Source organism: Somniosus microcephalus, chromosome 10 (assembly GCF_052327205.1).
Source record: "Somniosus microcephalus isolate GS21.2 chromosome 10, FLI_Smic_1.0, whole genome shotgun sequence".
Lineage (NCBI taxonomy): Eukaryota > Metazoa > Chordata > Chondrichthyes > Squaliformes > Somniosidae > Somniosus > Somniosus microcephalus.
In genome coordinates this window covers 3,493,512-3,506,211 of record NC_140996.1, presented here as the reverse complement: position 1 = coordinate 3,506,211, position 12,700 = coordinate 3,493,512, and positions in this window count along the sequence as shown.

Sequence of the window (12,700 nt, the reverse complement as noted above, 5' to 3'; positions counted from 1 at the left end):
CATTCCTCCTTTAAGACACTTCTTGAAACCTACCTCTTTGACCAAGCTTTTGGTCACGTGCCCTAATATCTCCTTATATGGCTCTGTATCATATTTTTGTCTGATAACGCTCCTGTGAAGCGCCTTTGAACTATGTTAAAGACACTATATAAATGTAAGTTGTTTTTGTTGTCCTACATGGTGTCGAGCTTTGAGTGTTGTAGCTGCTGCATCCATCCATGTGAGTGGCGAGTATCCATCACGCTCCTGACTTGAGCCTGGTCATTGATGGAGGTCAGTGGTGAGCCTGCAAGATGCTGATGGTGATGGACTCATGATGATGGTGCCACTGAAGGTCATGGGAGGTGGTTGGGTCTTTTCTAGTTGTAGATGACCATTACTTGCCACTTGTCAGCACCAAGCCTGGCTGTGTCCTGCTTTAAGCTGGTACAGGCTGCTTCATTATTGGAGGAGTTGTGAATGGAGCTGAAGACTGTGGAATCATCAATGAACAGCCCCAGTCCTGGCCTTATGAAAGACAGGTCATTGTGAAGCATTTGAAGATGGGTGGACCAAGAACACTTCCCTGAGAAACTCATACAGCAATGTCTTGGGGCTGTGATGATTGGCTTCCAACAACCACAACCACCTTTCTTCATGTCAGGTATGACTCCAGCAACTAGTGGGTTTTCCCTTTGACCTCCATTGACCTTAGTTTTGCTAGGGCTTCTCTGTGGCCACATGCTGCCTTGATGTTGAGGACAGTCACTCTCACCTCTCCTCTGGCACTCAGCTCTTATGTTTAAGTGTGGAGAGGAGTGATTCTGGCCAATCTTGAACTGAGTGTCAGTGAGCAGGCTGTTAATGAGTAGGTGTCACTTGATGGCACTATTGATGACTTCTTCTATCACTTTACTGAGGATGGAAGATAGGCTGGTGGGTGGTAATGGCCGGGTTGAATTTGTCCTTTTTGTGGACAGAACATACCTGGGCAATTTTCCACATTGTTGGGTAGATGCCAGTGTTGTAGCTGTACTGGAATATCTTGGCTAGAGGTGCAGCAAGCTCTGATGCATAGGTTTTCTGCACGACAGCTGGGATGTTGTCAGGATCCAGAGTCTACAGTATCCAGTGCGCTAAGCCATGTCTTATTGCCACATTGAGTGAACCAAATTGTCTAGATGTTGGTATCGATGATTGTGGAGACCCAGATTGGACGTTTAGGAGAAAATTCACTTTTTTAATGTTAGTGAACCAGTTGGGATTTTTACAAAAATTCAACAGGTTTCATGGTGATTTTTAATTGAATTCAATTATCAGATTTATTGAATTCCATAACTTGCCATGGTGGGATTAAATCTCAGGTTCCTAGTCCAGTACCAGAACCACTGACCTACTGCTGGAGCTCATAACCTCTTACTGGAACTGCTTCCTTCTCTCTACCTGAAATTGGGATATCCAGTTTTTAGTGATCACAGTCATGATGGGAATTACATTGGGCGGTAATGCAATCAGGGTATTTGATGCTATGATATAAAGAATTCATCATTGCCGTGACATCATTTAAGAACATAAGAATTAGAAGCAGGAGTAGGCCGTTCGGCCCCTCGAGCCTGCTCCGCCATTCAGTAAGATCATTGTTGATCTTCGACCTCAACTCCACTTTCCCGCCCGATTCCCATATCCCTTGATTTGTCTAGAGTCCAAAAATATATCTATCTCAAGGAGTGGTGTGGGAAAGAGTGGTTCCATTTCATGGGGCACTGGCACCAGTATTGGGACAGGAAGGAACTGTACCATTGGGACGGGCTCCACCTGAACCGGTCTGGGACCAGAATCCTAGTGGAAAGGATAAATAGGGTGGTCACAAGGACTTTAAACTACTAAATGGAGGGGAGGGCTCAGGTGGAATTTACAGTAAAAATAGTAGTTCAAGTACAAACACAAGGGAAGGGGGTAGAGTAACAGTCAGAAATTGTGCTTTAGGCACTACAGGTAAAATGGCAGAGGGGGAGGAGTAGCCTCAATGATAAGAGAGGATATAATGAGAGGTAAGCAGGGAGTGGAGACTTTATGGGTAGAATTAAGAAATAGGAAAGGATCTAAGACTGTAGTGGGAGTTGTGTATAGGCCCCTTGGTAGCAGTTGTGAAGTGCTAGATTGTATAAATGCAGAAATTAGACAAGCGTGTAGTAAAAGCAGTGTGGTTCTAATGGGAAATTTTAACTTTCATATAGATTGGGCTAAGCAGACTAGCACCTATCAGAAAGGTAGTGAATTTCTTGAGTGCCTCCGGGATAGTTTTCTACAACAATATGTCCTAGAGGCAACAAGGAGGCAAGCCATATTAGATTTAGTAATTGGTAATGAGCCAGATTTAGTTAACAGCCTAACTGTGCGTGAACATTTATCTAATAGCGACCATAACATGATCGAGTTCAATGTAGCCTTTGAAAGGGAGCAATGTGAAACAACTACTAGGATTCTAGATTTGGGTAAGGCCAACTTCAACGGGATGAGACAGAGACTGTCCACAGTAAACTGGGCAAATCTGTTAATGGGTAAAATGACAGAAGATCAGTGGGAGATGTTTAAAAAAGAATTGAAGGTGATCCAGAACCAGTTTATACCCCTGAGGGGCAAGAGCGCTACTTGCCAATAAAACCAGCCATGAATGACTAAAGAGGTGAGAGACAGCATAAAACTAAAGGAAAAGCAGACAAAAATAGCACAGATCCTGGTGAATGGGAAAGATACAAAGAACAGCAAAGGGTAAAAAAACAGATAGTAAGAGCTTCAAAAAGGGAGTATAAAAGGAAACTTGCCAGGGATATCAAAATCAACACAACATTTTTTTTACAATTATATTAGGAAAAAGAGGGTAGTCAGGAGCAATGTTGACCCCTTAAAAATTGAAAGTGGTGATATTGTCAATGATAATAAGGAAATGGCGGACATGTTGAATAATTAATTTGTGTCAATATTTACAGTAGAGGAAGAGGCTAGCATGCCAGAAATTCCAAGGAAACTAAACCAGGGAAAGGGACTCAATAAAATTAATGTACGTAAAATAACAGTAATGAAGAAAATAATGGCACTAAAGAGTGACAAATCCCCAGGACCAGATGGTTTCCATCCCAGGGTTTTAAAGGAAGTAGGTGAGTACATTGCAGATGCCCTAACTATAATCTTCCAAAGTTCTCTCAATTCAGGAACCGTTCATTTAGATTGGAAAATTGCACATGATGCTCCGCTATTTAAAAATGGTGAGAGACGGAAACCAGGGATTAATAGATCAGGTTAGCCTAACATCTGCTGCCAGGAAATTGCTAGAGTTTATAATTAAGGATAGGGTGAGTGAACACCTCAAATTTTCAGTTGATCAGAGAGAGCCAGCATGGATTTGTGAAAGGTAGGTCCTGCCTGACAAACCTGATTGCATTTTTTGAAGAGGTGACTAAAGTAGTGGACAGGGAAATGTCTATGGATGTTATTTATATGGACTTCCAGAAGGCATTTGATAAAGCCTCACATAAAAGACTGTTAACTAAGGTAGAAGCCCACGGAATTGAGGGCAATTATTGACCTGGTTAGGAAATTGGCTGAGCGGCAGGAGACAGGCAGTATGGATAATGGGTAAGTACTCAAATTGGCACAATTTCAAAATTTGCAGATGACACAAAACTTGGAAGTATAGTGAACAGTGAGGAGGAGAGTGATAGACTTCAAGAAGACATAGACAGGCTGGTGGAATGGGGGACATATGGCAGATGAAATTTAACGCAGAAAAGTGCGAAGTGATACATTTTGGTAGGAAGAACGAGGAGAGGCAATATAAACTAAAGGGTATAATCCTAGAGGGGGTGCTTGAAGAGATATACCAGGTGCACACAAATCATTGAAGGTGGCAGGGCAGGTTGAGAAAGTGGTTAAAAAAGCATACGGGATCCTGGGCTTCATAAATAGAGGTATAGAGTACAAAAGCAAGGAAGTTATGATGAACGTTATGAAACATTGGTTTGGCCTCAACTGGAGTATTGTGTCCAATTCTGGGCTCAGCACTTTAGGAAGGATGTGACGGCCTTAAAGAGGGTGCAGAAAAGATTTACGAGAATGATTTCATGGATGAGGGACTTCAGTTTCATGGATAGACTGGAGAGGCTGGGGTTGTTGTCCTTAGAGCAGGGAAGGTTGAGAGGAGATTTGATAGAGGTGTTCAAAATCATGAATGGTCTGGACAGAGTAGATAGAGAGAAACTGTTCCCATTGGCGGAAGGGTCGAGCACCAGAGGACGCAGATTTAAGGTGATTTGCAAAAGAACCAAAGGCGACATGAGGAAAAACATTTTTACGCAGTGAGTGGTTAGGATCTGGAATGCACTGCCCGATAGTGGGGTGGAGGCAGACTCATCGTGGCTTTCAAAAGGGAGTTGGGTAAGTACCTGAATGAAAATAATTGCAGGGTCACGGGGAAAGGGCGGGGGAGTGGGACTGGCTGCAGTGCTCTTGCAGAGAGACAGCACGGGCTCGACGGGCCAAATGGCCTCCTTCTATGATTCTATGATTCAATGTCCTTTGCCTTCCTAATTGCTTGCTGTACCTGCATGCTAACTTTCTGTGTTTCCTGTATGAGGACACCTAAATCTCTCTGAACACCAACTTATGTAGTTTCTGTAGTGATGAAGTTTCTCAGCATTTAAAAAATATTCGGTTTTTCTATTCTTCCTACCAAAGTGAATAACCTCACATTTTCCTACAACATACTCCATCTGCCACCTTATTGCCCACTCACTTAACTGGTCTATATCCCTTTGCAGGCTAGGGACAGGGTCACTGGCAAGGCTTGGAAGTTAAGCAGACCCAGGCCTGGTTAGTACCTGGAGGGGTGACCATCAGGGAAGACCAGGTGCAGAAGGTCACGGAAGGAGCCCCGGGAGGGGCGGCTGGTGAGCAGGCCCGGGCGTTGGGCTGAAGATTGTCGGACAGGAGGAATGGTGGAAATGGAATGGCGGCGCGCACAGACGCAGCGGCTTTGCTTCTCCCAGGACGGTGCTATTTACGTTTAATGTTATTTGTACTGGACTCATGGGAGCTTGCAAGATCACATTTTGTTGTACTTGTGCATTGTACAATGACAATAAAGTTGAATTATTATTTATGTTCTCCTCACAGCTTACTGTCCCACCTAGCTTTGTATCATCAGCAAACTTGGATACGTTGCACTCAGTCCCTTCATCTAAGTCATTAATAAAGATTGCAAATAGCTGAGGCCCAAGCACTGAGCCTTGCAGCACCCCACTAGTTACAGCCTGCCAACCTGAAAATGACCCATTTATCCCTACTCTCTGTTTTCTTTGCCTTAATCTCTATCTATGCTAATATATTACCCCTAACCCTCAACAATTTTAGTGCCAACTGTTGTGACCTTTTTTGCACTAAATGAGAATGGAAACTTGTGAAATTGAGCCAAAATGTAGAGTTAACATGCTTTCAACCACTAAGAATTCTGGGTGTCACTTTGCTTTTTAAATTTTGACTGATTATTCCTCTTGGTTCATTTTCACGTGTCTCAGTTTCAAGCCCCGTGTGTTAGAATTTACAGCACAGAAACAGGCCCTTCAGCCTAACAGGTCGGTGCTGGTGTTTCTGCTCCACTCGAGCCTCCTCCCACCCTCTTCATCTCACCCCATCAACATATCCTTCTATCCCTTTCTCCTCATGTGCTCATCCAGTCTCCCCTAAAATGTATTTATACTACTCGCCTCACCCACTCCCTGTGGGAGCGAGTTCCACATTCTCACCACTCTCTGGGTAAAGAAGTTTCTCCTGAATTCCCTATTGGATTTATTAGTGACTATCTTATATTTATGCCCCCTTGTTCTGGTCTCCCACACAAGTGGAAATGTCTTCTCTACATCTACCCTATGGAACCCCTTCATAATCTATCAGTTCACCCCTTAGACTTCTCTTTTCTATGAGGAGAGTCCCAGCCTCTTCAGTCTTTCCTGATAGTTGTATAACCTCTCAGTTCTGGTATCATCCTTGTAAATCTTGATTGCACTTTTTCCAGTGTTTATAGGTGTGCTTTTACACAGCTGTTGTGTTGCTAATGTACACGGAAAGGTAAGCTGTGTTGGAGTTGGAGTCAGGAGACGGCTGTGTGGTGTTCACTTGTACTCAGATTACATCAGGACCAACCAGCCATTACTGTTTACTTTGAAAGACAATGAGGCTTTGGAGAGTGTGGACTCAGCTGCTGCTGTCAGCAGTCAGTGAAATGTGCCTGCTTCCTTTGTTGACTCTGGGCCGGAGTCTCACACAGCCCTGCATGCAACCAAGTCCCACTCACTGAACAACATCCAGTCGTTTCTGATTTAATGTCAGACTATTCAGTGCAGGATTGGTTTGGGTCATTTCTTGGGTGCATGTTTCAACTCTCTGTGGTGGGAGTCTCACCCAGTGGGAATACCAATCAGAGATCTGGACACCGAGGGCAGTGACCTCCCAATCTGGGGTGCACCCGATTTTCTGAGAATTTAAGTGAATAAGCAGAAATTCGGGACACAGTGACCTGCTGCCAAGCTTTGCACACAACTTGCAGAGGTTCCCTGCATTAAAAGTCTCAGGGAGAATCGCTAGCACATCAGCAGCTGCAAAGCATTAACAGGTGGAAAATAGTCAGACTGACACCTTAAATTAGTGAGTCACAGTGAGTGCGTACACTGTTAATGAGTATGCAGTTAGTGTGTCACTGGTTGTGTGACAGGTTCAGTGACAGGTTGTGTCACAGATTGTGTGACAAGTTTGTCACAGATTGTGTAAAAGGTTGTGTGACAGGTTGTGTCACAGCTTGTGTAACAAGTTGTGTCACAGGTTGAGTGGCAGATTGTGTAACAGATTGTGTAACAGGTTGTGTGACAGGTTGCGTGATAGTTTGTGTCACAAGTTGTGTGAGAGGTTCTGTGGCAGGTTGTGTGACAGATTGTGTCACAGCTTGTGTAACAAGTTGTGTCACAGGTTGAGTGGCAGGTTGTGTAACAGGTTGTGTGACAGGTTGTGTGACAGGTTGTGTCACAGGTTGTGTCACAGATTGTGTAATAGGTTGTGTCACAGCTTGTGTAACAAGTTGTGTCACAGGTTGAGTGGCAGATTGTGTAACAGATTGTGTGACAGGTTGTGTGACAGGTTGTGTGACAGTTTGTGTCACAGGTTGTGTGAGAGGTTCTGTGGCAGGTTGTGTGACAGATTGTGTCAGAGGTTGTGTGACAAGTTGTGTCACAGGTTGAGTGGCAGGTTGTGTAACAGGTTGTGCCACAGGTTGTGTGACAAATTCTGTCACACATTGAGTGGCAAGTTGTGTAACAATTTGTGTCACAGATTGTGCCACACATTGTGCCAGAGGTTGTGTCACAGGTTGTGTCACAGGTTGTGTCACCAGTTTTGTGATAAGGGTGTGACTGGCTGAGTGACAGGTTGTGACACAAATTGAGTAACAGTTTATGTCACAGTTTGTGTCACAGGTAGTGTCACAGGTTATGTGACAGGTTGTGTGACAGGTTTTGTCACAGGCTGAGTGACAGGTTGTGTGACAAATTGTGGCACACGTTCAGTGGCAGGTTGTGTCACAAGTTGTGTCACATGTTGAGTGGCAGGTTGTGTAACAGTTTGCGTGACAGGTTGTGTCGCAGGTTGTGTCACAGGTTCTGTGACAGGTTATGTGACCGGTTGTGTGACATGTTTTGTCATAGGTTGAGTGACAGGTTGAGTGGCAGGTTGTGTCACAAGTTTTATCACAGGTTGTGTCCCAGGTTGTGTGACAAATTGTGTCACAAGTTGAGTGACTGGTTGAGTGACAGATTGTGTGACAAGTTGTGTGAGAGGTTGTGTCACAGGTTGAGTCCCAGGTTGTGTGACAAATTGTGTCACAGATCGAGTGACAGGTTGAGTGACAGGTTGTGTGACAGTTTGTGTCACAGGTTGTGTCACAGGTTGTGTCACAGGTTGAGAGGCAGGTTGTGTGACAGGTTGTGTCACTGGGTGTGTGACAAGTTGTGTCACAGGTTGTGTCCCAGGTTGTGTGACAAATTGTGTCACAGGTTAAGTGACAGGTTGAGTGACAGGTTGTGTGAGAGGCTGTGTCACAGGCTGTGTGACTGGCTGTATCACAGGCTGTGTCACACTTTGTGTGTCAGGTTGTGTGACACAGTTTGTGTCACAGTTTGAGTGACAGGTTGAGTGACAAGTTGTGTCACAGGTTGTGTCACATGTGTGGCAGATTGTGCCACAGGTTGCATCACAGGTTGTGTGAATCATTGTGTCACAGGTTGTGTGTCAGGTTGTGTGTCAAGCGGTGTGACAGTTTGTGTCACAGGTTGTATGACAAGTTGTGTCACATGTTCTGTCACACGTTATGTGTCAGATTGTGTCACGGGTTGCATCACAGGTTGTGAGATAGGTACTGTCTCAGGTTGTGTGACAGGTGGAGTGGCAGGTTGTTATTATGTCCGTGTATGATTGAGACACGGACAGCAGGAGTTGAACAAAACAAGTCTTTACTGATTGAAGTCAATCAGGAAACTGAAACTACAGAGGCTTACTAGCACCTTTTATACAGGGGTGGTCACTGCCGGTACTGCAGTCTGAGACTAGTTATTCTCTTAAAGGTACATACACAACAATTCCTCCCCTTTTAGATAAACAGTACATAACATTCATTTAACAACTAAATGATAACTAATTACAATCACAATTACGGTTGCTAGATACATTGCTTAAGTTTAAGCAATTATAAGTTCAGTCTTTGAGGAGGCTTCCTGATTCTGTCTGGATAACGCCTCTTTGGGGTATCAGGTTCTTCTGGCAAGGCTGAGTCGGGATCAATGTCGTTGTTTGGTTCATCTGCTTCCAATATCACCGATTCTGCGGTAGCTGCAATTGGTACATCAATTTCATTGTCAGGTGTATCAGATCGTGGTGTGGAGTTGACGTTTTCTAGTGACTCTAGAATCTGGTCAGCATGGCGTCTTACAATGCTCTCTCCAATGTCCACGGTATACATGAAAGGTCCTTGCCGTGTACAAATCGTTCCTGGCTGCCATTTCTCAGTGCGGTAGTCCCGGGCCAAAACTGGTTGACCTATCTTAAAACTCCTGGTCGGCCTTTCATTCATATTCTGAAACTGCCTGTTCTCCACATCTCTTCGGACGTTTGGCTTAACCAAATCCAAGCGGCATCGTAGCCTTCGATTGAAGAACATCATGGCTGGAGTTTGGTTGGTAACCGCATGTGTCGCATTCCGGTAGGCAAACAAGAAGTTGTCCACCTTGTGTTGTAGGGGTATATCTTCATTACACGTTGCCTTGATAGCCTTCTTGAATGTTTGAACAAACTTCTCGGCCAATCCATTAGTGGCTGGATGATATGGGGCAGATGTGTAATGCTTAACACCGTTGTTCTTTAAGAACCTCCAGAACTCTTCAGACACAAACTGTGGTCCATTGTCAGAGCAAATCTGTTCAGGCAGCCCATTCCTGGCGAATATGGTTCGTAAAACTGTGATAGTTTTTTCCGTGGTGGTTGAGGACATTTTTATTACCTCTGGCCACTTTGAATGTGCATCCACCGCAATTAAAAACATCGAGTCCATGAAGGGACCAGCAAAATCAATGTGCACCCTTTGCCATGGAGATGAGGGCCACTCCCATGGATGTAGAGGAGCTTGTGGTGGGGCGTTTTGGACCTTCTGGCATCCTGCACAGCTCTTGGTCATCTCTTCGATTTCTCTATCGATTCCCGGCCACCACACAAACGCTCTGGCTAAGTTTTTCATTTTTACCCCACCCAGATGACCCTCATGAAGCTCATTGAGCACTCTATCCATCAACTTAGGTGGAATTACTACTCTGGATCCACACATCAATGTTCCTCTGCACACTGACAGCTATTCTCTTCTCGGCGAGAATGCTGGCAGCAGTGGTTCGCCATGTGCTGGCCATCCCTTCACCGTTAAATCATAGACCCGTGATAGTGTCGGGTCATTCCGTGTTTCCTTTTCTATGTTTGCATTCGTCACAGGGAGTCATTCGACTATGGTCGAGTGGAATAACTCCATTGGATCCACTGCAAGGTCTTCTTCTTCCACTGTCGGCAACGGTAGGCATGACAATCCATCAGCATTCCCATGCTGTTTAGTTCCTTTGTACTCGATGTCATATTGGTGTGCCCCTAGGAAAAGGGACCACCTCTGCAGCCGTTGCGCTGTCATTATCGGTACGCCCTTCTGAGTGTTGAAAATGGAGACAAGAGGTTGATGATCGGTTAGTAGAGTAAATTTTTGACCGTGCAGGTAGTGATTGAACTTCTTCATCCCCCACACTAGGCTGAGGGCCTCTCTGTCAATCTGGGCGCAGTTACGCTCGGCAGAAGTTAACGAGCGTGACGCAAAAGCTATCGGCCTCTCTAAACCATCAAGGAATTTATGTGACAGTACCGCCCCAATGCCGTAGGGAGGGAGACGCATCACACGCCAGTCTGATCGGCAGTGCTGGGTTGTAGTGAGCCAATACTTCTCTTGAAGTGATTAAGTCCTTACTCTTCTGAAAGGCCCGCTTACAGTCATTGCTCCATTTCCATGCTACTCCCGTTCGTAGCAGGGCGTTCAGTGGGTGCAGAATTGTCGACAAATTCGGCAAAAACTTACGGTAGTAATTCACCAATCAGAGGAATGACCTCAGTTGCGACACATTTTCAGGCGCTGGGGCCTTAACAACCGCTTCAATTTTGTCAGGGGACTTATGTAACTCTTCTTCATCAATCACGTGGCCACAATACAATATCTGTTTCTTAAAAAACTCGCACTTGGGGCGGTTGGCTCGTAGCCCATGTTCCCGTAGTCTAGTGAGCACCTGTTCTAGGTTGTTAAGGTGTTCACTGTCATCTTCACCTGTCACAAGGATGTCGTCCAAGTAACACTGAGTCCCCGGAATCCCTTGCAGGACTTGTTCCATCACTCTTTGCCATATCGCCGGAGCTGATGCTACTCCGAATACCAATCGATGATACTGGTAAAGACCTTTGTGAGTGTTGATCGTGAGATACTTCCTAGAGGATTCTTCTACCTCCATCTGCAAATATGCTTGTGCTAGGTCAATTTTTGTAAAACGCTTCCCTCCAGACAGTGAGGTGAAGATGTCTTCTATCCTTGGCAGAGGATATTGTACTGTGTGAAGGACTGGGTTCACCGTCACCTTGAAATCCCCTCAGATGCGAACCTTCCTTGGCTCCTCAGACTTATTGCTTAACGTTTTCTTCATGACAGGAACGATGGGTGTCGCCCACTCGCTCCAGTCGACCTTAGACAACACACCTGCCTTCTCCAGATTCTCCAGCTCTGCCTCGATGGCTGGGCGAATTGCATATGGTACCGGTCTTGCTTTGAAAAACTTGGGAATTGCATTCTCTTCTATTTTTATCGAGGCGGTTACGCCTTTAAGAGTGCCCAGTTGTTGTTGAAATACCTCTTTGGCGTTAGCTAAGATTGTTGACAATCGCCCAGGAGTGACGTCTTCATCTTTTTTACCTTCCACCGTCATTGCATGAATGGAGTGCCAATCTAAGCTTATCTTCCTGATCCATTCACGTCCCAATAACAGTGGTCCACCACTTTGCAGTATGTAGAGATACAATTTCTGTATTTTCTTGCCGTTGTATTCGACAGGCACCCTTATTTTTCCTCTGGGGTATACTTTTTGCCCCGTATACGTCGTCAAGACGATGGATGTCTCTCTCAAGGGTATGTGTGAGAATAGCCACTCGTAGTCTCATCGATTCATGATGGTTAGCGCTGATCCTGTATCCAATTCCATTTTAACTTGGGACCCTGCTATCGTGAGGGTGACCCAAATGGTTCGGTGATCCTCTTTTGCGATTACATTGTGAAGTTTGAGACAGCTTAGTCTCCTGTTCCCGGATTCACTATCGCTCATCTGGTCTTCGGAACTACTGTCCGTCATCTTTTGTACTTTCTTGTACGGTTCCTTAGTAGCCTTCTTGTTGTCGCTGGTCTTCTTCCCAGACCTGCAAACTGATGCAATGTGTCCCATCTTTCCGCATTGCCTGCATAATTTGTCCTTGGACCAGCAGTCCTTCTGGTCATGGTTAGTTCTGCCGCAGCGATAATATTTTGCAAATCCCCGTGTCATTTCGTGGGTGCCGTATTCCTGTGGCTTTTGTTGAATTTCCGCAGCTCCCCTGGCTGCTGCTTCGTACGATACTGCCACGCTGAAAGCCTTATCTAGCGTCAGCTCTTTCTCTGAGGGTAACTTCTTCTGTGTTCCTTCACTCAGGAGTCCACAGACAAATTTGTCCCGTAGGGTATCTGCCAGTCCTGCTCCGAACTGGCAGTGCTTTGATAGCTTGCGTAGTTCCGTAAGGTACTCAGCATTGCTCTCATCTTTATGCTGAGTTCTCCTGTGGAATTTAAATCTTTCTGCTATCAACAGCAGTGCAGGGTTTAGGTGTTCCTGTAGGATAGCAACAATTTCGTTAAAACTCTTCGCCTTCGGTTTGGCTGGAGTAATCAGGTCCCGCAATAGGCCGTACGTTCTAGCACCCATTAAGTTTAGCAATACCGATGCCTTTTTCTCATCGGCTATTTCGTTTGCCTCGCAATATACCTTGACTCTTTCCACATACGTGGTCCAGTCCTCTATTGTATTATCAA